Source organism: Dicentrarchus labrax, unplaced genomic scaffold (assembly GCF_905237075.1).
Source record: "Dicentrarchus labrax unplaced genomic scaffold, dlabrax2021, whole genome shotgun sequence".
In the NCBI taxonomy this organism is placed as follows: domain Eukaryota; kingdom Metazoa; phylum Chordata; class Actinopteri; family Moronidae; genus Dicentrarchus; species Dicentrarchus labrax.
Genome location: NW_026136702.1, coordinates 10,848,665 through 10,855,779, shown reverse-complemented (window position 1 = coordinate 10,855,779; position 7,115 = coordinate 10,848,665).

Here is a 7,115-nt window from a genome sequence, read left to right as displayed (position 1 = left end):
TCATAATTTCTTTTATTTCATGTGTATAGCTTGGAGTTATTATTTTTCTCCTGGGTATGTTTTTGAAGGCACATTCGTGTGCTTTGGTATGCTGGTCAGAACTTTCCCAGTGCCCAAAGATCATAATAACCCCTTTACACTACAAGCGGACCATAACATTGTTGTCTAATATTAGCGCTAAGCATCAACCTTACCCTTAATTATTTAAACCACATAAAGATGACAGGATGGGGCTCAATGTCCTTGAAATGTCAAGACACATGCTCTACTCACACAAAGAACGAATGAGGAGTGCAAGTGTCTGTATAATGTGTGTGTGTGTGTGTGTGTGTGTGTGTGTGCGCGCCTGTGTTAATGAAGCATTACGAACTGACATGTTGAAAAGTCCTGTGAAGTCGGTGTTCCTGACTTGTCCCTCTAATTTAAGTCTATCACATTTTTGTATGCATGATTAAGCTGTCAGAAGGCTGCTAATGTCTTCGCCTGCAGGAATATGCGCACAAAGAAATGCTACTGTTTAGTAAGTAAGAGACTATGGAATGAAAATGTTTGTGTGTGTGAGAAAGAAGGAGAACAAGAGCGATAGTTTGGACACTGTTTGTCCGTAACATGCTGGTAAATACACTGACAATAAAACAATAGTTCTCCCTCACTTCTGGAAAAAATGATATAGCTGCATTGTGTTTGCAAGTATTAGAAACATTGTGATTCATTCTTATGAATGGGTGTGTGAATTTTATCTGAATACTGAATGTTTTATGTCTTGACAATCAAACCCCTTCCAGAAGGCATTTGTGTGTGTTTGCACTTGAAGCAGCGTGTGTGTGTGTGTGTGTGTGTGTGTGTGTGCGTGTGTGTTTGTCTGCTATACCAGTCATTGATGGAGTAATACGACTTGATTGAACATAACCTTGAGGACAAAGCTGCATTCGTCAATCATCTTCATCCTTCCCCTCCCACGGAAACTTCTCCAGTTTTAGGTGGCATGATATCCAGCTGTGTACCCATTTCCCATGTAGCTTCCTCCCTTTAATCTGCGCCTTGGCGGTCCAACTGGCACTATTGTGATTAGCTGAGTACACAGATAGTACCCAACTCCTCAGTAGATTACAACTGCTGTATTTACCTCTCTGAGACCAGGGTTAATCAGCTCCCTTGTGCAATATACAAAGGGGATTGCTTGACAAGTTCAAAAAATACTAACATGAAAAATATTTTCTCATTCTTTCCTAATCTATCCACCCCAAAGTTCTGTTGAATTTTAGCTTTGAATGAATGAGACAAACAAACAAAAATAGATTTAACCCCCTGAACTGAAACCAGTTCTGTCTTAGAGGCACCAACATGGCAACTTTGGAAAATGAGGCTGAATGGCTTTCTGATTCAATTGCACTAAAAGCCACTAGATTCTGGCCTCAAGAAATACTAAGGGCGTTTTCAAACCTGTCTTGTTAAGTCCAATTGCAGTCCAATTTTTTTCATTAGATCTGAGCACATCACTTGCACTTGGGTGCAGACCAAAACAACTGCACCAAAACCCTTTAGAGGAAGGAGTCTCGGTCCAGTCACAAAAAAATTCTGGAGCAGTTGGTTTGTGGTGGGAACATCAATAAATAATCTACTAAACTAACCCCAGACTCCTGCACAGGTCCTGTTTTGCAAACCTGCACCCGCAGAGCTCAGTACCATATCAGAAATATCACCAGCTGTTGCTACTCACTACGATGCTGCTGCGTCCAGCCGACCAGATGTCAATCAAGCTCTGTGCCAGTTCACTAAATCCATCTCACACACACAGTTTTAACCGGTCTGATGTCCCGGCACCCAGAACTTTACAGCTTACTTTGTTATGGCGTCCTTGTCCTCCTGCTCTGGCGGTTTGAGAGTTGTTCTTGGAAACATTTCTTTTAATTGGCACAGCACCTGTTCTCCTGCTGCAGCTGTATGTTTCCTCAGAGAGGATGTGCAAGGTTGCGGCTTTCACAATAAAAAAATAAATAACCCATAACTGATTTAGATGTTAAAAATAGCCTGCACAATCCTTTTCATTTCTGATTTCTCCAGAAAAAGCAACACATTTTTGTTCTTTCCCTCTTCCTGCTCGTATTTAGTTCATTTCTACCCATGCCTGTACCTGTCAGTTTATATAAATATATATTTTACTTGTTACATAACGTTTTTTTGGCTTACCCTGTGGGTACCCAAGGGAACCTACTGAGTCTACTGAGTCTCAGGCCTACTGAGAGTCTCATGTACGTCTCAGCTGTGAGCTGCTTTGACGCTTCACTAAAGAGTCGAGGTCTCGCCTATTTTTTCAGTGAAAAGGGTTTATTCATTGTCACATCAACAATATACCAGCACCTGATACACAAGTTTCAATGTCTATATCTGTAGCATATGTCACAGACATATACATTTATTTTTTAAACTCAACACTTCCTATATCTTATAGATTAAAAGCTTTCTGGCGTTTCTGTTGACAGAAGCCACTCATATGTTAACAAGGCTTTTATTTTATATTTTATTTATTATAAGACAAACTCAGTATAGAAAGATAGGACTGTTCAGCGCCCTAGCCATCAGGTGCTGCTCAGGTAGGCAGTGTTAACTAAGTGTGACATGGAAAAGCAACAAAGTGGCGCCTTGCCTTGTTTGAATTTTGTGTGTGAAAAGAAACAAGAGCAAAATGCCACAATTTTACCATCTCATTTACTGATTGGGACCAGAGCACATGAACTTTAGCTTTAAACGCTGTAACATTGTGCTGAAGTCATCAGAAAACCTCCAACTGTTGTCTTCATATACATCTATTCACACATGTTTTTGCTGGGTCCAGGCCATGGTGATAGCAGGCTAAATGGGGTAGACCAGATGTCCCTCTCATCAGCCCTGACGATCCTGAGGTGGTCCAGGCTAAATGACATATGTAATCTCTGCTGTGTTTTCTTGGGCTTACCCTGGAGTCTAATCCCACCGCCAGAAATACCCCCAAAGGGAGGCATCAGATCAGATGTTCTCATTAGATGCCCAAACCACCTCAACTGGCACCTTTTTAGTACACAGCCACAGCAGTTGAACTCCCCAGTTCTTTTTGTATGTCCTCTATTACCTTGTCCCTAAGAGGAAGCTGAGCCACCATGTGCAGGAAACTTTTTTTTGGTCATTACATTACTTTAACATCATGACCATAGGTGAAGATTGGAGCTTAGTTTTTTAATTGGGATTTCAATTGAAGGTTTGTGCTTTACCTACTATAAACTTTCAAAATTATAGTGAATTAAATTATAGAACCTTGAATATAAATGAAATTGTGAATTAATGTACCTTCACTACAACAACACATCTTTCCATTGATCTCGCATTAATCGCAGACTCACTTTATGCACTCTACTCTCTCTATAAACCCAAAGGTGGTTCCACTGGCAATAGGGATGTGGAATATCTACAGTCAATAGGTGTGTATTTCAGCTTAAAAACACTTAAAAAACTAGGTTATGACAGTAGTCAGTTACATGAATCTTTTCTATTTGTCTCACTTCAACTTCTCTCAGGCACTACAAATAGATTTACTGCCTCATATATTCTAAACAGTCCTAAACCTGAACAAATTTCAAAATGTCCCTTTTAGAAATGTATTGTAGTTGACTTGGAAGGCCGTGTTTTTCTACTTTCATTTCATTTTAGCCTTTTTCTAAATGGGAAAATTAAAGTTATTTCATTTTATGAGGTTGACTGGGGAAGTAGATGATAGACAGATGACTGCATTTTATGATGAACTGTTCTTTTATTATGTTTTATATGAGTCCTGTGTGCAGCTGTATGTACACAGCATCAGAGCTTTTAGTGACTGTAGCAACTTATTCAAGTTAAAGGGAAAGCTTTCTCCTCCACGTCTTTCCTAATCTTGCTCCTGTTTAGTTTGTCCTTGTGCTCAGCCACGCTGCTGCTCCCTCCGATTATGTCTGAAAGGACATACATGGCCTCTGAAAGTAAATGCATATTCATTGTAATTACATCAAGAACAAGGATGTTGTGTTGCTCCCATTTTCAGCACTAGAGCGAATAGTGCACATGCTGCATAGTAAGGAGCAGTTTCTAAGTATAAAAAAATAATAAGAAATGGGGGTTTTTGTCAAATTGTTTTAGTGACACATCTCAGAACAACTACAGAATCACAGAAAGAGCAAAGATTGAAGCAGAAATGCAACAATCTGTTTCTTTGTATTTAAATCCCTGTGACATTTTATATGTACTGACTGAAAGCGTTGGTCAGACTTTGGTCATCTGTCTTCAACACTGAAAGATCAAGAGGCTTTAGAGAGACAGCAGCTTCACAGTGATTCAGGCTATCTGCGCTTTTCCAAACGCTCACATCTATTTTGTATCACTAGCCTTTGCCAGTTTTAGTCATGAGTTACTGCCTTTCTAATTCATTGTAGTATGCACTTTGAACTGAGAATCCTAATAATGTGTTTGAGTGAAGGCTTTTTTTAGTGTACGCACATTTTTCACATGTATTTATTGCAGACCTTGGCTACTTTGCCTCCTCCTTTTGTTTGGTCGACCCTGGACTTTTCTTGTCTTTATATATTTTTGCTGAAGCATTTCTTTTTATTAAAGTGTGTTATTCTTCTAGATTCTTTTGGATAAAAAAAGCACAATGAAGCATGAACATTGAATCTGCTACATTTCCAAACCATTTTGGTTTTGGCAAATGATATTTGCTTAAAAAGTCTTCCTTAGTTTCATTCTGCTGGGGGTTGTATGGATTTAAAATAGGCCTTTTTCAGGGAAGACAGTTTGATATATTGTAGGAAAGGAACAGGTGTAAGTAGTAATAACATTAATGATGGCAGCTGCTTTAGTTTCACGGTGGTGGTATTGTGCATGCTGGCTCACTGTCACACTGTCATGGCTCACTGGATAAATCAGAACCATTGTTAATGTGATCGGGAACAACTTTTCCTACTTTAACAACTTAAAATGTCTGCTGTGAGAAAAGGTCTATTGGACCATGAAGTATAGATAGACCCAATAATCTGTATCGGCTTGTGTCGGAGCTCACAAGTTAGTTTTATTGTACAAGGAATCCCTGTAATATAACTCTTATACATCCTGCAGTAAACGTTTGCCTAAATTTCCTCAGTCACCACCGTCTTTTCTAAATGTTAACATATTTTTCCTAAATGAAAGCAAATCTAATCTAAAACCTTTTCTGCCAACTGTTAAATATATATTATGTTATAATAGGGCTGCACGATTTTGGCCAATATGATAATCACTATTTTGATCAGTATTGAGATTATTTCATGATTACAGAGCAATTATTCACATTCTAATCTGTCCCATGTGTGTTTACTGACTAAAATGAGTTTAGGTGAAAGTCACAATCACTGTATGTCAGTGCGAAGTTAGACACACCCTAATTTACATATATTCCCAAGCGCACATTTTGCTGTAGCAGCACATTTTGCTTATCTCGACATCATGGACTGAAACTCCACTGCTGAAATTGTACAAAAGGAAAAAAAAAACACACACACCTGGCAAACCACTGCATGGCTGAAGTGCTCCTGATCCTTGCAGTTTTTCTGTTGACTCACTCTCTCTCTCCGTCTTCTGGTCTGTCAGATTAATCTTGGTCTGTTTAAGCAGTGTAGCATCGTTAATGATAGGTGGTATTATGCGAGATGCTCAGAGATGAATGAGGGTGTTTGCCTTGGCTATTACTCCCTCTGTTAGAGCGAAGCAGCATGAGCACCTCACAGCTCATCTAGATCAGTCTAAATTTGCCTCGGGCAGGCAGGACCAAGGTCACTGAAGCCTTGCCATCACATTCATGTACTACATATAAGAGCTAAGGCTTTACTGTGTTACTGTATCGGAGTGCTACAGGAGGACTTTGTGGGTGAATAAAATACATCCTTTACTAATCTGTCAATAACAGAGTAAACTGCTAACTGTTTTTGCATGTGTGATGAGGAAGGACTTGTCCATGTATTTCGGAGTTGCTAGTATCCATGTCTCTGATATCTGAGCTTGCTGTCAGTGCCTATTTATTCCTCTCATTGATCTACTCCCGGTCCTCTCTCTCGCACACACCCGTGCCCACACAACGCATTTTCCTCAGGGGGTTTGCTGCTCCTTCCCTGACCTTCATAGAGCTCCCAAGTCATTCTTCCCTTCTCTCTCACTCTCACTGTGTGTGTGCTGGCTTGAGGCTAAGAGAGCAGTCCACTAATAGAAAGTCTATTGACTCGGCCAGTCGCTCATTGCTGCTATAATAGCTGCCGGGACTCTCTGGACGCCAGTCGATAAAAGCGGCTTGTCTTAGTGAGAGGCCTTTGTCAGGACTGGAGGAAAATTAAATGTTTGATCGACCACCTTTAAGACGCGGTTTGCAGGCATGAGACTCGTGTGTGTGTGTGTGTGTGTGTGTGTGTGTGTGTGTAATACCAGTGCGACCACTAATTCCCAGGAAACTTGTCCTTCTCTATGCCTGGACTGCAAACAGCTGGCACTACTGTCTCACTGTTTGTTGCTGCACATCCACAAACACAGACTCATGCCAAGTCTCCCCAAACAGTTTTTGGCAGCAGAAATTGAGTCTTAAAAAAGACAAAGTGACAACAAATTAAACTTTACATAGTTAAGAATGAAAAGCTGAGATGAATCTTTACCTGCGGCGTGCAGGGCTCGATTTCAATGGATGACTGGACTGAATATTATTAAAGTAAAGTAAAACTGTCAAGAGAGATGCACATTGGGAAATTCTGGGTCGATGTTTAAAATAACAATAGCCGATATTGTTGTTACTTATTCACTTTTTGTGCCATTGAAACAAAGACGTCTACAGAGATCAGCATCTCTGCCTTGTTGCAGCTCAGTCTATTTCGCTTCTTATCAAAGATGTGAGACGCAGAGCTGAACAGCTGCTCCCTGCCTCTGCTGCTGCATTGGACCACATCTGCATTTGTGTGTAATTTGTGCCAGCACTGGATAACAGAGGTGATTTCTATTTCTTCAAGGAAATATCGGCCACTGAAATTGGTGAATATCATCTTATTTAGCGATAGACCGACGTCAGTCAACAAGGCAAATATCGATGTTCAGCC